Consider the following 23,742-nt stretch of genomic DNA (forward strand, 5'->3'; position numbering starts at 1 on the left):
GGGGAAGATCCCCTGGAGAAGGGCATAGCAACCCATCCCAGTATTCTTCCCTGGAGAATTCCCATGGACAGAGGAGCCTGAGGGGCTATAGTCCACAGGGTTGCAAACAGTCGGACACGACTGAGCAACTAACACTACAAATAAAATCTGATTTAATGTTTCCCTTTTCAGGAAATTAAAGCAGGGCCATATTAGTGAAGTTAGTTTAGAAAAAACAATGCTCTCACTTTATGAAAAGGAGAAATGTGAAAAAAAAAAAAAAAAAACCCTAGTAACCTAACTTGTAGCATCCTGAAATAAGGTCAGGGATTGCTGAAAAAATGATGGTGTCAATAGCACAAGCCTGAGGGCTCTGAGAAAAATGTTTGTTTTTTTAGAATTATGGAAACCGAAAATGCTGCCCTCAGTCAAGTTCTATAAATGAAGAAATAGCCAAAATAACAGAACACACCATTACACAGGTTATTGTTTGCTTCCGTTCGCAAGGACCCAGAGCCGAGGGGTACAGAGAATTAGGAGGTAATGAAAACACCGTCATAACTTTTGATGGAAAGCAGGCTGAAAACCCTTAGCAAACAGGAACTGTGCAGAATCTGCAGAGTGAGATGCACATTCCCAGGGGTGTTAGAAGTGGGTATTTGCATTAATGTGTATACAGTAAAGAAAAACTATGGTAGCTCTAGAGGTCAGAATCAGGTGATTTATGAGCTAGGTAGAATGTAGATCCTCTTCCATCAAGTAGTAGCACTAATGAAACAGTTATGAAATTTAGAAGATAAACCTAGAGACCTTAAGGAAAAAACAATCAACAGAGTTCAATAAGGTTCCTTTTCTTTTTTGAAAGAAAGTATGTCACACCAAAGAAACCAACTTATTTTACTTTTTTACACTTTAAATACATCTTATTTAATTTTTTCATGTCAGTTATATATCATAAACTGTAAAGTATTATGAGACTAAAATGAAGTAACACATGTAAAGCTCTAAAAGGGTCAGGCACATATAAGAAATTCATTTTAAAACACTAGGTTCCTAAATAAAGGTAGATATTATCGTGCATTTCATTTTTATAGTATTAGATATAGAATCTGGAAGCAGCAAGGGGTGACAGAGGATGAGATGGTTGGATGGCATCACCAACTCAATGGACATGAGTTAAACTCAGGGAGATGGAGAAGGACAGGGAAGCCTGGCATGCTGCAGCCCATGGGGTCTCCAAGATTCAGACATGACTTCAGGTCAGTTGCTCAGTCTTGTCTGACTCTTTGCGACCCCATGAACCGCAGCACACCAGGCCTCCCTGTCCATCACCAACTCAGACATGACATGACTTAGTGACTGAAAAACAAGTGACCTTTAGGAACATTTCAATTTAAAAGTAACGTCCTTTGCTTTTCTAGGTGATGAAACTAAATGTGATGTTTAATTCCTTTTTTGACAATTGGTGAGTTATTTTTGAAACACAAAGGTAAATAAAAGTTTACTTATACAAAGACATGTTGATTAAAAATTGACCAAAAGATCTTAAACAAGAGGGACCGTGAGCCGGTTTGCCTGTGCTGGGGGAGGTGGGACTCAGAGGCTTCAGGTGCTGGCGTCAGAATCCGTTTCATTCCAGAGCTGGGTGTGTGATCTGGAGAAGTCAGAGTGACACCAGTGTAGTTTGCAGCCGACGCAGCGCTGGGGAGGTGCGGCACGTATAATCAAGGCAGAGCAACAACCAAAATCTGACTCAGAGGTGCTAGAAATACTGTCTTGCAGTAATTTTAGAAAACAGCCGACACAACGTTTAACTCCTCAGCACCGGCTGGAACTGGCTGTAGTGGGTGGAAAGGCCCCTTAGCATGTTCCCACTCAGGAATCCCGAGCTTAAATCTAATTGGTCTGTCGGGGGCTGTGAACTCGAGCATTTCAACTCCCTGGGCTTCAATTTTCTCATCTTTAAAGTTCAGATAATAAAGTGAAAGTGAAAGTCGCTCAGTCGTGTCTGACTCTTTGCGACCCCATGGACTATTCTGTCCACGGAATTCTCCAGGCCAGAATACTGGAGTGGGTAGCCTTATCCCTTCTGCAGGGGATCTTCCCAACCCAGGTCTCCCTCACTGCAGGCAGATTCTTTACCAGCCGAGCCACAAAACCTTCCTCAAGGTTTTGCTGTGAGTATGAGCTGCTTTCTGCAGGGTTGCAGGGATGTCTGCTATGATGATGGCAAAAGTGGTATTTATGGAAAACACCCTAAGACATTGCAGTAAATTTAAATCGGGCAGACCTGAATTCTCTGAAAGTCACCTCATACTTTTCTTCTTTGCAGCTGTTGGAGTTTAGGCAAGTTTGTTTTACTGGGACATCTATAAAAAGAAATATATCTATTTACTTCATAGTGTTCTTATAAGAATTAAATTCAGTAACTAGTATGCATGGGGCCTGACACAAAAAGCTTATGCATTTCTCTGGTTTCTCCTGCTATCTCTCTTCTGCCTGTAGCCAGAGAAAGGTCTCTGCTTTTCATGTAATTTAAGTTGGCCCACCCAGATAATTCAGGATAATCTCCCTATCTGAAGATCTTTAACCTTAACTGTGGGTCCTGGTGCATCAGACAGTAAAGAATCCTGCAGTGCAGGAAACTCAGGTTTGATCCCTGGGTTGGGAAGACCCCATGGAGAAGGAAATGGCAACCCACTCCAGTATTCTTGCCTGCAGAATTCCATGGACAGAGGAGTCTGGTGGGCTATAGTCCATAGGATGGCAGAGTCGGGCACACCTGAAGTGACTTAGCATGTATCTGAGTTCAGAGCTCCTGTTCCTATAGAGAACACACGTCTAGAAGGAAAAGGCATCAAGTTGTAGGGCCCTGATATACATGGGCTTTTTGTGTGTGTGCAGCAGTGCTCCATGGAGTCATGTGAGCAGAAAATATCTAAAATATAAATTCTCTGTGGAGAATTGGTATTTGGAAAGCGTGGGTTACAAATATTCATGGGTAACAGAAGGCGGATTAAAATTTTAATGGGACATTGAATTGGTCTCAAGAAATTGTGTTCTTGGAAGGAATCCAGTGTGGTCTGTCAAGGCACAGTATAGAACTATGACCTTGGACCACATAAAAACACAAACAGTTATTAGGCAGCATTCTGGGAGGTCTCTGGAGGATGTGATGAAGCCTGAGGGTCAAACTTAGTTCACTTAATATCTACCCTAGTGATCTTGGAACGTGGGATCTTCATCCCTTTTTAATGAAATTCATTGACGATAACAAAATGGCTGGAGTTACAGTCACCAGAAAGGACGGAAGAAATGTTGACAGGAAACGTTTCCCATTAAACGTGGGGGGAGGAGGAAGCAAGGAATGCAAAACAGATAGTCACTAAGATACGGAGGTCTGGATGGAGCCACCATGATTTAAGAGGCCTGAGATAGACAGAAGGGCAGAGGGGAAATTATATTGAAGGCGAAATGTGGTCGCTGGCCTGAGCGCTGTTTCCCAGATGTGCAGAATCCCAGATGTCACAGACTTCCATGCTTTGGGGGCGCAGCTGGAGGGAGGACCCTGGTCAGCACTGAGCTGGTCTCCCGGGTCCAAGAGCACTTGGAGTAGTTTGGGAGATGCCGAGGCAGAGCGGCAGGGGGGAAGGTGGGGAGGGCAGTAGAGAAGGGATGAATGTGTGTCCTGAAGAGCAGCTGCACTTCCTCTTAACTTGCCCATCCACCCTCTCTTCTGTTAAGTTGTTCTGGGCTGGCCCAAAGTGTCAGTGGCCCCTGAGTTTCTCCCTGAAGACTCTCTCAAGGACCTCCCATATGGTCGTGAAGTCATTGCACATGGCAGGTTGGTTGGTAATGACTGGGTTACTTGACTCTCCTTCTCCAACCTGTGAACTCCAGTTGACGAAGGGCACTTGAGGAAAACACATGTTAGGAGACCATCTGCAGAAATGGCTGGTTTTGTTTTTTTTTAAGAGTTTTTTTTTTTTTTGAGGTGGATCATGGAAAATAAAATGAAAATGAAGAGAAGCCTCTTTTAGGAAAATCATTTGATTTCTTGTGACTATTGGATAAATATTCATTTGTTTCTTAGAAAGTGTTTTCTTTTCCCCAGTTTTTTTGAGGAATAATTGACATACATCACTGTATAAGATTAAAGTGTAGAGCATGATGGTTTGTGAAATGATTTATTGTGAAATGATTACCACAGTAGGTTTAGCTCAGCAAGAGGATGTGTGGGCGATGTGGGCGATGTTTACCAATGCACTAAGAATACATCATGAGAAATGCTGGGCTGGAGGAAGCACAAGCTGGAATCAAGATTGCTGGGAGAAGTATCAATAACCTCAGATATGCAGATGACACCACCCTTATGGCAGAAAGTGAAGAGGAACTAAAAAGCCTCTTGATGAAAGTGAAAGAGGAGAGGGAAAAAGTTGGCTTAAAGCTCAACATTCAGAAAACGAAGATCATGGCATCCGGTCCCATCACTTCATGGGAAATAGATGGGGAAACAGTGGAAACGGTGTCAGACTTTATTTTTTGGGGCTCCAAAATCACTACAGATGGTGACTGCAGCCATGAAATTAGAAGACGCTTACTCCTTGGAAGGAAAGTTATGACCAACCTAGATAGCATATTCAAAAGCAGAGACATTACTTTGCCAACAAAGGTCTGTCTAGTCAAGGCTATGGTTTTTCCTGTGGTCATGTATGGATGTGAGAGTTGGACTGTGAAGAAGGCTGAGCGCCGAAGAATTGATGCTTTTGAACTGTGGTGTTGGAGAAGGCTCTTGAGAGTCCCTTGGACTGCAAGGAGATCCAACCAGTCCATTCTGAAGGAGATCAGCCCTGGGATTTCTTTGGAGGGAATGATGCTGAAGCTGAAACTCCAGTACTTTGGCCACCTCATGCGAAGAGTTGACTCATTGGAAAAGACTCTGATGACGGGAGGAATTGGGGGCAGGAGGAGAAGGGGACGACAGAGGATGAGATGGCTGGATGGCATCACTGACTCGATGGACGTGAGTCTGAGTGAACTCTGGGAGTTGGTGATGGACAGGGAGGCCTGGCATGCTGCGATTCATGGGGTCGCAAAGAGTCAGACAACTGAGCGACTGAACTGAACTGAACTGAAGGCACTGGAGCAGGGGGCACTGAAGTGGCAAGTGGTAGATTGTAGAGGAGTCAAGCATTTGCCATTGCTGTACCCAGAGGTTCTTAACCTGGAGGATATAGATCAGGAGGTTCCCTGGGGGTTCCAAAGTGACCCAGGAGCCTCTTGAAGCCTCTGGAGTTGTATGCGAACATTTGTCTGACTGTGCATATTTCTGGAAAGGAAAAAAACATAGCTTTTATCAGGTCTTTAAAGCTATCTAAGACCTCCTCCAGAAGATTAATATCATTTCTGGGGGATTTCCCTGGCCATCCAATGGGTGGGACTTCGTCTTCTAGTGCAGGGAGTACAGGTTCGATCGTCAGGGAGCTGGCACATGCCTCACGGCCAAGAAACCGAGATGCAGAACCGAAACAGTACTGTAACAAATTCAGTAAAGACAGACAGACCCCAAACGGTCTTAATCCAGTACTCCCAACTTTTCACCAGTATTTTTGAATTGGCATCTGGATTCAGTCCTGGAAGTGAGAAAAGAAGGTAGGAAGAAAGACTCATTGGAGTCTAAGAGGATCGTTTAGGTGGAAGAAATGAGAAAAGGCTTATTCGTAGGGTGAGGGTGGAGAAAAGGATGATTGGACTAGGCACTTTGATGTTTGGTGACCTAGGAGCAGGAGATTTAAGGAGGCTTGTGGGGTTGTAGCCAGATCACAATGGGTAAAATTGATGGGTTTCTTTGAATATACTCTAAAGAATACATTCGAATGTATTGGGTTGGCCGAAAAGTTCATTCGAGGTTTTTCCACAAGATGTTATAGAAAACCCAAACAAACTTTTCGCCCAGCACAATACTCTAAATGTATTTCCTTGATTGTTTTCTTTTCGTTTCTTACACTTTATTTATTTGGCTACACCAGGTCTCAGGTGCATGGGGCATCCTTAGTTTCGGCCTGTGGGATCCAGTTCCCTGATCAAACTTAGGCCACTGGGAGCATGAGGTCTTCATCACTGGACCACCAGGGAAGTCCCCAGATGTTGTCTAAATAATGCCACATGCGTAGGGATAGAGGTACAAGGAGGTTAACTATGGCCTTATTAAACAGTAGTACAAATTGGAAACCATCTAAAGGCCAAATATTGAAGTATTTGGTTAATTTGATTTTAATGAATCCATATTGTGGAATAGTATTGTATTAGTAAGGATTCTTTAAGTAACAGAAGCTTGAATCAAACTAGTTCAAAGTTCAAGCAAAGAAAGATATAATGAATTTATAGGCTCATGCAGTTGAAGAGTCCAGAAATTGTCTGGCTTTAGGCAGGTCTGGACCCAAATGCTCAGATTTGATGTCCGTTAGTCTTAAGATCTCGCACTCCCCACTTACCCCCATGTCCCTCTCCTTTCCTCTGGAATGGCTTCATTCTTAGACAGGATCTCTCTCCATGATGGGAAGGACAGCCTCGCTAGGATACAGCATTTCTAGAGCTCACCGTCTCCACAAGAGAGAAAACTTTCTTGTCTCAGCGTCCAGACCAGGCCCCTCCCCCAAGAATCTTACAGGCCCTGTTTACATTGCTGCCCATCCTTCAACTGCTGTGTCCAAAAGCGTGGAGTACTGTGATTGGTCAGCCCAGAGCACAGGTGCCTTCTGTGACAAACCCACCAGAATCATGTGCTGTGGGGGAGAAAGGTGACTTCCACAAAAAAGGAAGATGGAATGGACCATAAAAGAGGTACCGTTATAACTGTGAGTTTGTTTCTTTAAGAGACAGTGTAGATCTCTACTTATGGGCATGGAGACTATGTGATGAGACAAGACTGAGGTCTCATCAGAATGCTGCTGTTCCCGTGCTGAAATCCCACCAATCACTGTGACCCTTCTCATGTCTTTGGGCTACTGACTATTTAGGGCGGGCAGAATAATGTCCCCCTCCCCCAAAGAAGTCCACGGGCTAATCCTTAGAGCCTGTGAATATGTTACCCTGAATATGTTACCTTATATAGCCAAAAGGATCTAGCAGGTGGGGTTAAGAATCTTGAGATGGAGATGATCCTGAATTATCTGGCTAAGCTCAGCGAAAAGACACTCTAAGTACTCTGTGAAATAAGACAAGCTAGTCACAGAACACAACATAGAAGATGATTTTATCTTTGTTTTAAAATCTTTTTTTAAACCTTATTTACATGCATATATGCATGGAAAGAAGTTTGGAAGTTGTACTCCAGGTAATAATATAGTCATTTTTGAGGGGTCATGATAATAGCTTCCGCTTTTTGCTTGTGTACAGTTTCTAACTATTCTGCTGTGAACAGAGATTACTGATGTAATCTAAATATGTAAGTGGAAGAGGTGTGGAGAGGAAGCAGCCATTACAGAGAAAGGTAGGATGGTGTTTTGCATGATGAAAAAAAAAAGGTGTTTGTTTACCCATTCATGTATTTATTTGTGTGGGAAACACTGGAATCTCTTTTTAAGCTGAGGTGATGAGCCTGGGGAGCTGAAGAAGATGCAGGAACCAGGGGAAAATTCCTGGGGACGGATCTCTAGGACCGGTGGGCAGAGGATACCTCCTCCAGTCCAGGGCATGGGGGTCCCTGAGGGGCAGAGAGGAGAGAGGAGAGACTTGGAAGAAACAGGAAGTTTGTGGGTTTGTTTTGTTTTATTGTAATTTTTGGCTGTGTTGGGTCTTCATGCAGCCTTTTCTCTAGTTGTGGTGTGCGGGGTCTGCTCTCTGTTGTGGTACGCAGGCTTCTCATTGTGGTGCCTTCTCTTTTTTCAGAGCACGGGCTCTGAGACATGGGCTCCGAGTTGCGGCTTCCAGGCTCTAGAGCACGGGCTTGGTAGTTGTGGCGCACGGGCTTAGGTACTCTGTAGCATGTAGGATCCTCCCAGGTCAGGGTTTTTTAAAAAATATTTTTATTTACTTATTTATGACTGTGTTGGGTCTCTGTTGCTGCACCAGCTTTTCTCTAGTTTTGGAGAGTGGGGCCAGTCTCTAGCTGCGGTGCGCTGGCTTCTCATCGCCATGGGTTCCTGCGTTGCAGAGCACAGGCTCTAGGGCATGTGGGCTCAGTAGTTGTAGCTCCAGGGCTCTCGAGCAGAGGCTCAGGAGGTGTGGCCCACGGGCTTAGTTGGGATTCCCAACAATCCACCTGCCAATGCAGGAGCTGCAGGAGATATGGGTTTGATCCCTGGGTTGGCAAGATCCCCTGGAGGAGGAAATGACAACCCATTCTAGCATTCTTGCCTGGGAAAGCCCATGGACACAGAAGCCTGGCGGGCTACGGTCCATGTGGTTGCAAAGAGTCGGACACGACTGAGCGACCAAGTACACACGCACGGGCTTAGTCGCTCCATGGCATTTGGGATCCTCCTAGATCAGGGATCTAACCCCTGTCTCCTGCATTGGCGGGTGGATTCTCTACCACTGAGCCACCAGGGGAGCCCTGAAACGAGGTTTTTAGTGGAAGAAGAAGGAAGTCAAGGACTTCAGTCTTGTAAGCAAAGCAGGACCTGTGGGCAGAGGGGCTGGAGTAGGTCCGGGGTTTAAGAAAAATGGAAACAGTTGGAGAATGTGCTCAAGGACAGTGGTAGGGAGTCATCCAGGATCAAGGAGGCTGTCTGAGTGGCACTGAGGCCCCACTGAGATTAGATAATGGGGTCTGTAGTGCTGATCAGAGCCGCAGCCTGACTTCTTCCTGTCAGCCTGCAAAGAGAGAACAAAGCCAGCAGGGAAGCTTCAGATTATGGGTCCAGGAGTCGCCACCGGACCGCAGGGATTCCCCATGAGCTTCCTAATTCATTCATTGATGAGGAGCCCGTGGACCGCTCTGCCCTGTGCCTCTGGTACCAGCACTGGGTTGCCATGCATCTCTCAGGCCTCGTGGAGGTGAATCCAGTAACTCCACTGAGAGTGTTTGAGAGGCCAGAACAAAAGCCATTAGAGAGTGTGACAAGGATGGAGACACACACGGGGCTGTTGAGCTGCTGGGAGAACAGGAGGGAGTGGGCAAGAGGAGAAGAAGGGGAGAGGGGCCAGGGTCGTTCCCCAAACATAAATCCAGGTCACCTTTACAGGATGAGTAAGAGTTAGCCAGGCAAGGCTGGGGGGAAGGGTGTCCTGGAAAGGGGGAACCACAGGAGGAAAGGCATGGAGGCCTGAGGCTGCGGAGTCTGTACAGATGGACACATGCAAGTGAGTGTCTTCAGGGTCAAGTAAAAGGAGAACGTGATGGGAGATGGGGCTGAAGAGGTGGCCAGGACCTCACCCTGGGGGACAGGGGAGAGGGGGTCTCTGAAGGAAGCTGAGACAGCAGGATCAGAGGAATAAAGAGAGTACAGTCGCTAAGTCAGGTTAGCCAGGAGGTTATTAGAGTGAAGAATGATTGAGTGTTGAGTATCCTAAAGATGCCCAATAAGACGGTTTCAAAAATCTCACCAACAGGCTTGGCTAATGGGGAGATCCCATGTGACCTTTGCCAAATACATTTTGATGGGCCAGTGGGAATTGAAGGCAGCCCACAGACGACTGAAAACTAGGTGAGAAAACAGAGAATCTGAGAACTTTTTCTCTGTAGAAAAGAAAAAAAGGTAAAAGCAAGAATGGATTCAAATTTCAAGAGAGGATATGTGGGTTTAAGGAAGGAAAGATTCTAACAGAGAGAGTGTAGGGAGGTGAGAGAGAGAGAGAGGTTCACATTTTAAGAAAGAAGAGATAAGAATTGGCATAGAGCCCGGGAAGTGGGAGGGAGTGGGTTTGGGTGGGGGTGGGAAGAAGAGTTGATCTTGTCTCATTAGCTCCATTTCCTTTATAAAGCGTTCAGCACGGCGATCTGCTGAAAATGAGAAGTGAGGAAAATGATAGAGTTAGAAAGAGGAGGTCACGTGAAAGGGTCTTTGGAGAGGAGCACTGGACCCGTGCAGGCTGCAGAAAGAACAGAGGCAGCAAGTGGAAGAGGCTCTGCTCAGGTCCTGGCCAATAAGTGTGTTAGTCACTCAGTCATGTCTGACTCTGTGTGATCCCCAGGGACTGTGGCGGCCAGGCTCCTCTGTCCATGGAGTTCTCCAGGCAAAAATACTGGAGTGGATAGGCATTCCCTTCGCCAGGGGATCTTCCTGACCCAGGGATCGAACCCGTGTCTCCTGCATTGCAGGCAGGTTCTTTACCATCTGAGCCACTAGGGCCCTCTACAAATGGTGGAAATTATCTATGTTCAAGGTGAATCTTGAAGGAACATATTCAGGGCCTAACTAATCTCAAAGGGACACAGTTCTGAGTGGGAGCACTGATGGGTCTGAAGGTCAACCACCTATGGGGATCTGAAGGCAAATGTTTAAAGAATAAAGATTTTCTTAGTAGTTTTTACATTGCTCTTCCAGGTGATGCTAGTAGTAAAGAACCCGCCTGCCAATGCAGGAGACCTAAGAGATAAGGGTTTGATCCTTGGGTTGGGAAGATCCCTGGAGAAGAAAATGGCAGTCACTCCAATATTCTTGCCTGAAGAATTCCATGGACAGAGGAGCCTGCTGGGCTACAGTCCGTAGGGTTCCAAAGACCCAGACACGACTGAAGTGACTTAGCATGCACGCCAGCTTCTGGGTATTGAGATTTGGGAAGAACTCATTCTGCAAAATAAGAAAAACTTGTGAATTCTGGGGCCATATTATTTATATAATTCCAGAGGCAGAGACTGAGCTATTCTCTGCTGTCAGAGACTGAGTCTCTTGTTGCAGTGACTGCAAATTAAGAAAGATTAAACTGATAAAGTGCAACCTGAGATGATGTGGTTCACAACAGAGAAAAAAAGATTCCATGACTGGAATCGCTTGGTTCAATCTTCTTCTCTTTTCCCCATTTTGCTAAATAAGTGTTTATTCAGTGCCCTCATAGGCTCACAAAGTCAATAGAAACAAAGTTTGGCGCAGATTCTGTTGGCATGCCCCTAATTTTGTTGGTGTGGGCAGATGTGGGCTGCTGTGGGCAGCATGCACAAGTTGTGTTTTGCTCTGCTTGCTTGCGGTTGAGGTTAAGAGTACCAGCTTTTCAGTTGCACTAACGGGGTTTGATCCCAGCTTACCCCTGACTTAAAACCGTCATATCACTCTCCAAGCCTCAGTTTTCTCGTCTGGAAAACATAGATAATATCAGTATCCAATTCCAAGGGTCCTTGTGAAGATTTAAATGAGGTCAGGCATATAGAGCATTTAGCATACAGAATGCCTGACAAGTAGAAAGTGGTCAATAAATGTTCATCCTTCCTGTTAATGTTAGCCTGACTTTCCTTATCTCTCACCTGCTAAGCTGCTCCATTGGTCCATGAGCCACAGTCAGGCAGGGTCCCAGAAGATAAGGCAGTCATGGTGTTTTTTACAGTATCACAGATTGCCTGAGTCTGTGGGATGACGGTTGGAGCCATTCAGACAGAATGCCTTGAGACAAAAGCAGTCTCAGTTAGTAGCATCTGTATCATAGGAGAAAAAAGCACAGCCCCTCCTGGGTTAGCGGTAAGGGAGGCCATGTGTTACCAGCTGAACCCAACAAAAATCTTCCAAGTCCCAAGTACAAACCAGGCTGCAGGATTACTCTCTGGTAATCCCTGAGTAAGAATATGGCTCGTGATATGGACCAGCCTCTGGAAGCAGACAGAAATAACTAACATTCATTCATTCATTTATTTACTCATTTATTTGTTTATTCAGTCATTTACTTATTGGGCATCCACTATGTGGCAGAAACTGCTTTCATGTTGAGGTACAGAAATAAATCTAATTATTCTAGAGACCAAGCACATTAGAGCAGTTCTAAAGGCTGTGGCCATTTGGAATAATGTCTGTGTTTGGGACATTTTACTAAGGACTCAACATCTTTTATTTCCGTGCCCCTTGCCCTGTAGTCCTTTACACATGTTCCCTTTTTCTTTCTGGATTAAACAGGTCTTCAGAACTCAGTTGAGCTGCCATTTATTCCAATAAAACTTCTTTGACTACCCCTACCCCCAAGTCCAAGTTAGGTGTCCTTCTTAAGTGTTTCCCAAGCATGCTGGATGCTGCAAGTGGTCTTAGCATACTATATCAATGAATCATCTCCTTATTGATCTATATCTACCTCTAGCATGGAAGATCCAAGAGGCAAAGATGCGATCTTTTCCAAAGACCAGATCATTTGTCTGGTCTACCACTGTATTCCACCAGGGTAACTGGCACACGGAAATCTCTCAATAGATATATCTAGAATAAATATATGCTGATACTCACAAATGAAGTAAGCATTGTTATTTTTGTTTTACAAATTTGTTGTCAAATAATTTCCCCAAACCTAAACAGCATGATACTGGTAGAGATGGAACTGAACAAATCCTGTCGGGAGCCGCGTTAGGCATTACTGACAAAATGGAGGCATGGTCCCCAGCCCCCTCTCCTCATTCTGCAGGCACGAATCCCGGGATGAAGGAGTTAGGCCTTGTAATTCTGATTTGTCTTTTCCTCTCCTCGGCTGAGTTGACTGAAAAGGAATATTAAAGTGCTTATTGTTCTTGAGAGGAACATGAAAAGGCACAAAGCCTTCTGCAGCTGTGCTCAGAAAATAATTCATAAAGTTAATCATTGACATTTGTTCAAGGACTTTTATAAAAGAGTGTTCCAGGATGAGCACATAGGCTGTAGCTTGAGGCCATGGGAGGGACTGCTATCTGAAGCCTGTTTGTGAGGACAATGTTTATGGCAAAGGAGTTTACTGAATTTAGGGCTTAGAAATAATTAAAACAGTTAGAAGTTCAAGATTTAAGGAATGTTGTAAAGTTAGCATATTTTACTACAGCTTATAGAAGTTAGGAATTTTTAGAGACAACATCCGCTGAATCATGGAAAAAGCAAGAGAGTTCCAGAAAAGCATCTATTTTTGCTTTATTGACTATGCCAAAGCCTTTGACTGTGTGGATCACAATAAACTGTGGAAAATTCTGAAAGAGATGGGAATACCAGACCACCTGATCTGCCTCTTGAGAAATCTGTATGCAGGTCAGGAAGCAACAGTTATAACTGGACATGGAACAACAGACTGGTTCCAAATAGGAAAAGGAGTACCTCAGGGCCGTATGTTGTCACCTGCTTATTTAACTTACATGCAGAGTACATCATGAGAAACGCTGGACTGGAAGAAACACAAGCTGGAATCAAGATTGCTGGGAGAAATATCAGTCACCTCAGATATGCAGATGACACCACCCTTATGGCAGAAAGTGAAGAGGAACTAAAAAGCCTCTTGATGAAAGTGGAAGTGGAGAGTGAAAAAGTTGGCTTAAAGCTCAATATTCAGAAAAAGATCATGGCATCCGGTCCCATCACTTCATGGGAAATAGATGGGGAAACAGTGGCAGACTTTATTTTTCTGGGCTCCAAAATCACTACAGATGGTGACTGTAGCCATGAAATTAAAAGACGCTTACTCCTTGGAAGGAAAGTTATGACAAACCTAGATAGCATATTCAAAAGCAGAGACATTACTTTACCAACAAAGGTTCTTCTAGTCAAGGCTGTGGTTTTTCCTGTGATCATGTATGGATATGAGAGTTGGACTGTGAAGAAAGCTGAGCGCCAAAGAATTGATGCTTTTGAACTGTGGTGTTGGAGAAGACTCTTGAGAGTCCCTTGGACTGCAAGGAGATCCAGCCAGTCCATTCTGAAGGAGATCAGCCCTGGGATTTCTTTGGAAGGAATGATGCTAAAGCTGAAACTCCAGTACTTTGGCCACCTCATGTGAAGAGTTGACTCATTGGAAAAGACTCTGATGCTGGGAGGGATTGGGGGCAGGAGGAGAAGGGGACAACAGAGGGTGGGATGGCTGGATGGCATCACTGACTTGATGGACGTGAGTCTGAGTGAACTCCGGGAGTTGGTGATGGACAGGGATGCCTGGTGTGCTGCGATACATGGGGTCGCAAAGATTCGGACACGACTGAGAGACTGATCTGATCTGATCTGATCTGATAGCTAGAAGCCTATTTAAGAGATAGTGAGCTCAAGATGTTAGGGGCAAACAGGATTTAGGAAGATAAGTAGTAAACTGAGGAATGTAGCATGAGCTACAATGTAGTCACAAGTTAACTATAGGTCACATTCAGATCAGATCAGATCAGATCAGTCTCTCAGTCGTGTCCGACTCTTTGCGACCCCATGAATCGCAGCACGCCAGGCCTCCCTGTCCATCACCAACTCCCAGAGTTCACTCAGACTCACGTCCATTGAGTCAGTGATGCCATCCAGCCATCTCATCCTCTGTTATCCCCTTCTCCTCCTGCCCCCAATCCCTCTCAGCATCAGAGTCTTTTCCAATGAGTCAAGTCTTCGTATCAGGTGGCCAAAGTACTGGAGTTTCAGCTTTAGCATCATTCCTTCCAAAGAAATCCCAGGGCTGATCTCCTTCAGAATGGACTGGTTGGATCTCCTTGCAGTCCAAGGGACTCTCAAGAGTCTTCTCCAACACCACAGTTCAAAAGCATCAATTCTTCGGCGCTCACCCTTCTTCACAGTCCAACTCTCACATCCATACATGACCACAGGAAAAACCATCGCTTTGACTAGACGGACCTTTGTTGGCAAAGTAATGTCTCTGCTTTTGAATATGCTATCTAGGTTTGTCATAACTTTCCTTCCAAGGAGTAAGCGTCTTTTAATTTCATGGCTACAGTCACCATCTGTAGTGATTTTGGAGCCCAGAAAAATAGAGTCTGCCACTGTTTCCACTGATTCCCCATCTATTTCCCATGAAGTGATGGGACCGGATGCCATGATCTTAGTTTTCTGAATATTGAGCTTTAAGCCAACTTTTTCACTCTCCACTTTCACTTTCATCAAGAGGCTTTTTATTCCTCTTCACTTTCTGCCATAAGGGTGGTGTCATCTGCATATCTGAGGTTATTGATATTTCTCCCAGCAATCTTGATTCCAGCTTGTGTTTCTTCCAGTCCAGCGTTTCTCATGATGTACTCTGCATAGAAGTTAAATAAACAGGGTGACAATATACAGCCTTGACGTACTCCTTTTCCTATTTGGAACCAGTCTGTTGTTCCATGTCCAATTCTAACTGTTGCTTCCTGACCTGCATACAAATTTCTCAAGAGGCAGATCAGGTGGTCTGGTATTTCCATCTCTTTCAGAATTTTCCACAGTTTATTGTGATCCACACAGTCAAAGGCTTTGGCATAGTCAATAAAGCAGAAATAGATGTTTTTCTGGAACTCTCTTGCTTTTTCCATGATCCAGCGGATGTTGGCAATTTGATCTCTGGTTCATCTGCCTTTTCTAAAACCAGCTTGAACATCAGAAAGTTCACGGTTCACATATTGTTGAAGCCTGGCTTGGAGAATTTTGAGCATTCATTTACTAGGGTGTGAGATGAGTGCAATTGTGCGGTAGTTTGAGCATTCCTTGGCATTGCCTTTCTTTGGGATTGGAATGAAAACTGACCTTTTCCAGTCCTGTGGCCACTGCTGAGTTTTCCACGTTTGCTGGCATATTGAGTGCAGCACTTTCACAGCATCATCTTTCAGGATTTGGAATAGCTCAACTGGAATTCCATCACCTCCACTAGCTTTGTTCATAGTGATGCTGTCTAAGGCCCACTTCACTTCACATTCCAGGATGTCTGGCTCTAGGTCAGTGATCACACCATCGTGATTATCTTGGTCATGAAGATCTTTTTTGTATAGTTCTCCTGTGTATTCTTGCCATCTCTTCTTAATATCTTCTGCTTCTGTTAGGACCATACTATTTATGTCCTTTATCGAGCCCATCTTTGCATGAAATGTTGCTTTGGTATCTCTGATTTTCTTGAAGAGGTCCCTAGTCTTTCCCATTCTGTTGTTTTCCTCTATTTCTTTGCATTGATCACTGAGGAAGGCTTTCTTATCTCTCTTTGCTATTCTTTGGAACTCTGCATTCAGATGTTTATATCTTTCCTTTTCTCCTTTGCTTTTTGCTTCTCTTCTTTTCACAGCTATTTGTCAGGCCTCCCCAGACAGCCATTTTGCTTTTTTGCATTTCTTTTCCATGGGGATGGTCTTGATCCCTGTCTCCTGTACAGTGTCACAAACCTCATTCCATCGCTCATCAGGCACTCTATCTATCAGATCTAGGCCCTTAAATGTATTTCTCACTTCCACTGTATAATCATAAGGGATTTGATTTAGGTCATACCTGAATGGTCTAGTGGTTTTCCCTACTTTGTTATATTTAAGTGTGAATTTGGCAATAAGGAGTTCATGATCTGAGCCACAGTCAGCTCCTGGTCTTGTTTTTGCTGACTGTGTAGAGCTTCTCCATCTTTGGCTGCAAAGAATATAATCAATCTGATTTCGGTGTTGACCATCTGGTGATGTCCATGTATAGAGTCATCTCTTGTGTTATTGGAAGAGGGTGTTTGTTATGACCAGTGCATTTTCTTGGCAAAACTCTATTAGTCTTTGCCCTGCTTCATTCCGTATTCCAAGGCCAAATTTGCCTGTTACTCCAGGTGTTTCTTGACTTCCTACTTTTGCATTCCAGTCCCCTGTAATGAAAAGGACATCTTTTTTGGGTGTTAGTTCTAAAAGGTCTTGTTCAGCTTCTTCATTGTTACTGGTTGGGGCATAGACTTGGATTACTGTGATATTGAATGGTTTGCCTTGGAAACGAACAGAGATCATTCTGTCGTTTTTGAGATTGCATCCAAGTACTGCATTTCGGACTCTTTTGTTGACCATGATGTCCACTCCATTTCTTCTGACGGATTCCTGCCTGCAGTAGTAGATATAATGGTCATCTGAGTTAAATTCACCCATTCCAGTCCATTTTAGTTCGCTGATTCCTTGAATGTCGACATTCACTCTTGCCATCTCTTGTTTGACCACTTCCAATTTGCCTTGGTTCATGGACCTGACATTCCAGGTTCCTATGCAATATTGCTCTTTACAGCATCAGACCTTGCTTCTATCACCAGTCACATCCACAGCTGGGTATTCTTTTTGCTTTGGCTCCATCCCTTCATTCTTTCTGAAGTTATTTTTCCACCGATCTCCAGTAGCATATTGGGCACCTACTGACCTGGGGAGTTCCTCTTTCAGTATCCGTTGCCCCACAGGCATGGCTTAGTTTCATTGAGTTAGACAAGGCTGTGGTCCTAGTGTGATTAGATTGACTAGTTTTCTGTGAGTATGGTTTCAGTGTGTTTGCCCTCTGATGCCCTCTTGCAACACCTACCGTCTTACTTGGGTTTCTCTTACCTTGGGCGTGGGGTATCTCTTCATGGCTGCTCCAGCAAAGTGCAGCCATTGCTCCTTACCTTGGACAAGGGGTATCTCCTCACCGCCGCCCTTCCTGACCTTCAGCGTGGGATAGCTCCTCTAGGCCCTCCTGCGCCCGCGCAGCCACATAGGTCACATTAGAGGAGGTAGTTAATAGATGATAAGGCTGATTCCGAGAGAAATCTGAGAGAATCACTGAAGCAGGAACTCTGTTTGAAGAGCAACAATGATTTATGGAGGTAATAAATCTGGGAGAAGGGGTACTGAAAATTTCAAACCTCTGGCCTAATGTTTTTGTAAAAGTATAAAAGAGAATCTTAAACTTGAAATAAACAGGCAGTCCAAGAAAGATGAGAGGCTGTCTCATTACTCACCAACACTGTCCATGTCTTCAGATTGACTCCCTGGCTGCTGGAGTTGGACTCCAGCAAAATCCATAGTGTTAACTTCCAGTGAGGTACTCCTAGAAGATTCTGAGATTGCAGCCTGCTGTCTTTGAGTATTGGAGTCTTAGGAGAAAGTAAGAGAGGAGTTAAAAATGTATTAGCTCCAGATGCAGACTTTCCTCTAAAAATTCAGAAAAAAAAATTTAATTGGACAGGGACTAAGTTTTTAAAAGATATCAGTGTTCTTTAATGCTATATCTTTAAGCCGCTTACAATCATCTCCCATGCTACGACTTGTGTATCTTCCATGCTGGTCTAAGGCAGTAGATTTTACTCCCTATTCTGGGAGCCCAGGGATTTTCTGGGGTGAAGAGTGACTGTGTCAAGATGGGGAAGTAGCTCAGCAGGTGGGGCTTTGAGGCTGCACCCCCAAGTTAGAGCAGCTCTGCTCTTACTCAGGGCTGTGAACATTTCATTTTTAAAAGAGTTACACTGCTAGAAAAGCAATACCTTGAAAACCACCAGCCTACTGAGTAATAGGGTCCACTTACTATATACCTGCTAGAGGCCAGGTCCTTTATATACTTTAAACTTCTCTCTACAAAGTAGCCTTTGTTAATAGATGAGGCAGTTGACAGTTTGAGAGATTCAGAAACCTACCCAAAGTCATCTGGATCATAAGAGAGAGAATTGTCACTCCCGCCTAGTCATTCTCCTCTCTTTCTATTTTTATATCCTGCTTTGGAGCCCTTCCCATTCAACATATATTATTGAGAATCTACTACTTCACAAGGACTTGTTAGGTTCTGGGGCAAGAAACTCACCATCTATTGGAAGAGAAAAGCATGTGAATAAATACCCACACAGAGCGTTTTGGAATGCGATGCTCCAGTGAGACATGGGGTAAAGAGTGGTCACTTCTACCTGGTGGAGTGACAAGGTCATCATTTAGGTTTCTTAACGGTGGCAGTGCAGCAGTATCCGTGACGATAGGAGTGGTGAAGAGATGACATTGAAGAGTTGGGGAGCCAAATTTTAATGGATTTTGTGTGTCATGCATACAAACGTTCAGAGCCCTGTGTCTGGAAATTGCATCATTTAATTGATGTATAGTCCCCTAATCCTTAGTTGTTTTGAAAATTCCAGTCTTAGCTAAAAAAAAAAAAAAAAATTTGTAGATGAGATTTGTTGCCATTTTAGAAGGAAAATGGAAAGACAATCTGAGGAAAGAAAAGTATTTGGAGGAGGGGCCCCTCTCCCCCAAGGAGTATGGACTTTAGATACTGGGGATCAGTGAAGGATTACAGTGCTTAATTTATCATGCTGTGGCTCTGAAGTCAACGAGGGCCTCCTTGACCTACACATCCAGCTAAACTTGGCCTACACTTCCAGTTTCACAGTCTGTCTGTCCCAACACTTGTTCCCTGAGGACTTACTCTCTCATGGCCCATTTGAGTCTAGATTTTGTCTTCCTCCAGTCCTGTGTTGCACCAAGGATGACCCCAACCAGGCATGAAAGTCAACGTGCAAAAGAATTCACTCACACCAAGCACACGAGCCTTGTAGATTTAACTAAAGATTTCTTAGAGGAGTTAGAGGAAAAATTTACAGCAGTCACACCAAAGTCCACTTTTAGACATTCCTGTTCTCTCCAAATTCCTCCTTCATGCAGTAACTGGCCTAAGGCGCCCGTCCTCACTTCCTGGGTCACCTGTTGAAACTTCGAATTCTTCTGTTAAGATGTTCCCCAGGCCCAGGAACAGAACTAGGCTGAGGGCCAGGGATTAAGGTAGACTTCAAGCCCCAGGTGTTTAAAAAAAGCTTTTCCACCCCATATCCAACACCCTTCAGGCCAAAATACAATGTTCTTCATGAAAGGAATTCTAAAAATCCTAAATATCATATGACATCCCTTATATGGGGAACCTAAAAAGAAATTATACAAATGAACTGGGCTTCCCAGGCAGCTCAATGGTGGAGAGTCCGTGTGCCAATGCAGGGGACACAGGAGATGCACATTTCTGGCTTGGGAGCATCCCCTGGAGGAGGAAATGGCAAAGAAACTTATTTACCAAACAGAAGGAGACTTAGAGACTTAGAGAACAAACTTATGGTTGGGGAGGGGGTGGGGAGGGGGGTGAGGATGGGAGAAAGAGATGGTTAGGGAGTTTGGGATGGACCTGTACACACCGCTATAGTTAAAATGGATAACCAACAAGGACCTACTGTATAGCACATGGAACTCTGCTCAATGTTATGTGGCAGCCTGGATGGAAGGGGAGTTTGGGGAGAGAATGGACACATGTATATGTGTGGCTGAGTCCCTTTGCTGTCCACCAGAAACTGTCACAACATTGCTAATCGGCTATCCTTCGAAACAAAATAAAAATTAAAAAAAAAAAAAAAAGGAATCTTAGTGTATAATTTCCCCTGTCTGGTTATAAAAGGATTAAGATAACAATAGACTCTTTGATCTGAAAGGATAAAGCCACACCAGTGTTTGTACTGAGATTGTACTGGGCAATCTCTCTTGAAGAATGAATCATCCTGTCAATCCTGGGCAGAAAATATGTGTCATAACCAAGCCAAGATAGGTATTGGAAGAGAATCTTTTTTGATCTTGTCAATGGGAAGAGTCAAGATGTTTAGGAGAAGATCCTAGGTGGTGGCCACTATTATCCACAGGCAACAGGTGGGAGCTTTGAAGTGAGGTTGACTTCCCTGGTGGCTCAGATGGTAAAGCGTCTGTCTACAATGCGGGAGACCCGGGTTTGAGCCCTGGGTTGGGCAGATCCCCTGGAGAAGGAAATGGCAATCCACTCTAGTACTATTGCCTGGAAAACCCCATGGACAGAGGAGCCTGGTAGGCTACAGCCTATGGGGTCGCAAAGAGTCGGACATGACTGAGCGACTTCACTTTCACTTTTGAAGTGAGGGCTTAGGCAGAGGATCTGGGAAGTGATGTCAGCCCTTTGGATGGCTAGCTCATTGACATTCACGGAGCTTGTATGAAACAGGAGCTTGTATGAAACAGGAAGAGGTAAAATCCCTGAGAACAATCCAGTTCAAGTGGAATCAGAGCCTGTGCTTTGAAAATTGCATCATGTACTTGATTGATACTCATGTGTTTTTCTTTTGCTCTTCCCTAACCTTCAGTTGTTTTTGAAAGTCCATTTTAGCTGGAGAATCTGTGGAACTGACTTGTTGCCATTTTAAGCGGAAAGTAGAAAGATATTTGAAGAAAGAAAGAAAGATGTTGCGGGAGCATCATTCTGTTGAGAGTGTTGGAGAGTGGAGGAAGTGAACAAATTGAGAAAATCCAAAGGGGAAGAGAACACTTAGAACCTAGAGGAACAGAAGAAGAGTTTCTACGTCCAATTCCCATCCTCCCCCTTGAGGTCCTCCTTGCAGGCCAAATTTTGAGGATATGAGTTTTATTTTATTGGGAGAAAGTAACAGTAGATTTCTTTATCAAAATATGGTTGCTAAGTTGGGCCACTCTACCCCTGTTTCTGACCCATAGTAAAGACAGACCTTTGTCAGTAAGGTTCCTGAAACTTGTGCACCAACACCTACTTTCAACCCCAACCACATACCTGCTCCCTCAAGGTTTACTTGAGCATGGAGGTGGGAGATGTTGAGATGTATCCTCTAGCTCACAGGTTTCAAATAATTGTTGCTAGCATTGGAATTCTTTCCCAAGTAAAACTGTAATTGCAAGCCACAAATATAGTGCAAATACAGTGCAATAAAATTAGACTGCTCTGGTTGAATTGCAACAGGGGGTCAGGATCCCATCCTTCTTGCTCCCCTACTCCCACTTCATGCCAAGACTCCCCCAGGTTTCCTCCTGGGAACTCTAGAGATGGAAGAAGGTCTTCGTGAAGGCCACCCCACTAGATAGGCATCGTCAAAGCCCTTGCCTCATGAGTCTGGCTATTGCATGTGGGTAAAAGTTCATCTCAATCCATTTGAACGTGCCCACTTTTCCCTGGAGACCCTTGTTCATGCTAAGGGAGGCACAGAGTGCATTTGATCTGTGAGGTTACATGCCTGTGCTGACATCTGCTGAGATGTCCAACAGCTCTTCAGGTCCTCAATCATCTATCCATCCAGGTTGCCTTTGAATCATTCTTCATTCATATCTGAAAGCTTCTTTTGTGTCTTTTGTCCTTTCAGGAATGATTCTGTAACTCCAGTGTCACACAATGACACAGGAAACTAAGTCTCTCTATAACTTCCAAAATCACTGCAGATGGTGACTGCAGCCATGAAATTAAAGGACACTTCCTTCTTGGAAGGAAAGCTATGACAAAGCTAGATAACATATTAAAAAACAGAGACATCACTTTGCCAACAAAAAGTCTGTCTAGTCAAAGCTATGGTTTTCCCAGTAGTCACATATGGATGTGAGAGTTGGACCAAAAAGATGGCTGAGAGCTGAAGAATTGATGCTTTTGAAGTATGGTGCTGGAGAAGACTCTTGAGAGTCCCTTGGACAGCAAGGAGATCAATCCAGTCAATCCTAAAGGAAATCAACCCTGAATATTCATTGGAAGGACTGATGCTGAAGTTCCAATACTTTGACCACCTGATGCGAAGAGACAACTCATTGGAAAAGATCCTGATTCTGGGAAAGATCAAGGACAGGAGGAGAAAGGGACAACAGAGGATGAGATTATCAGATAGCATCACCGACTCAATGGACTTGAGTTTGAGCAAACTCTGGGAGATGGTGAAGGACAGGGAAGCCTGGCAAGCTGCAGTCCATGGGGTAGAAAAGAGTCAGACATGACTTTAGCAACTGAACAACAATATAACCTGCATATAACAGGCAATCGTTTCTTCTCAAACATCTTTCAAGATTTCTGGCACAGGTTTTCTTTATTCCTGAAGCCTGCAAGCATTCTATTAGGGTGTTTGAGGCTTCAAAATAGAATACCCAACAGAGAGTAACTTAAAGCATAAGACGAAATATTGTTTACTGGAATAAGAAGTCTGGAAGTGATGGGGAGTAAGGAGATTGACTCTTTTCAGCAATATAATGATGTCATCAAGGACCCAGGTACTTTGCATATTCCCCCCACCGTGTCCCCTGCCCCTCCATCATCAGGCTTGTTGCATGGTTGGAGTTGGCAGACACTGTCTCAGACATCACCTCCTTACACAACAATTCCAAAGACTGGAAAAAAGCCTCCCACATCTATCTTTATTTTTTAAATTGGAAAGTATAACAGACAGAACAGATTGTCGAGTAAGAAGATGATTTTATTCAAGCTATTGCAATAGGAAGAATGTTCATAAATGAGAAAGTTCTCTAAGAAAGGAAAGGGGGGCCTGGAATTTTAATAAGGATAGGTCAGCAAAGGGGTCGTCCACAGTCTTATAAGAGTCATGAAGAAGACTAGAGATGAGTCTTCTTTTAGTGCATGGGAGAACATTGCTGTAGCTGTTTCTTGGAATACAAAAGAGAAGAGAGATTTCAGAGAACAAATGTGTGGGGGAATTTCTTAGCCAGCTGTTTTCTGAGAGCACAGGCCTCAGGTAAAGTTCAACACTGCCTGTCCTTTTTTTGAAAAATGAATGAATATCACTTGTCACTGAACAACTCAGAAGTAATTTATAAACCCCTGAATGGAGTGAAGCAGAGTCTGAGAAATAGTCTCTTGAGGACTTTTTGTTGCTTCTATTCCTGCAAAACCAGTTCAATCATCTGCAGAGAAGTGGTGGCAAAGGTAGGTTATTTTAGGGTCCTGGAGATCAGGCATCTTAAAAGAAATATGTTTAAAGGGCTTCCCTTGTGGCTCAGCTGGTAAAGAATCCGCCTGCAGTGCAGGAGACCTGGGTTCGATCCCTGGGTTGGGAAGATCCTCTGGAGAAGGGAAAGGCTACCCACTCCAGTATTCTGGCCTGGAGAATTCCATGGACTATATAGTCCATGGGGTCGCAGAGAGTTGGACATGACTGAGCGACTTTCACTTTAAAGTG

The sequence above is a fragment of the Bos mutus genome, chromosome 29, assembly GCF_027580195.1.
Source record: "Bos mutus isolate GX-2022 chromosome 29, NWIPB_WYAK_1.1, whole genome shotgun sequence".
NCBI classification, from domain to species: domain Eukaryota; kingdom Metazoa; phylum Chordata; class Mammalia; order Artiodactyla; family Bovidae; genus Bos; species Bos mutus.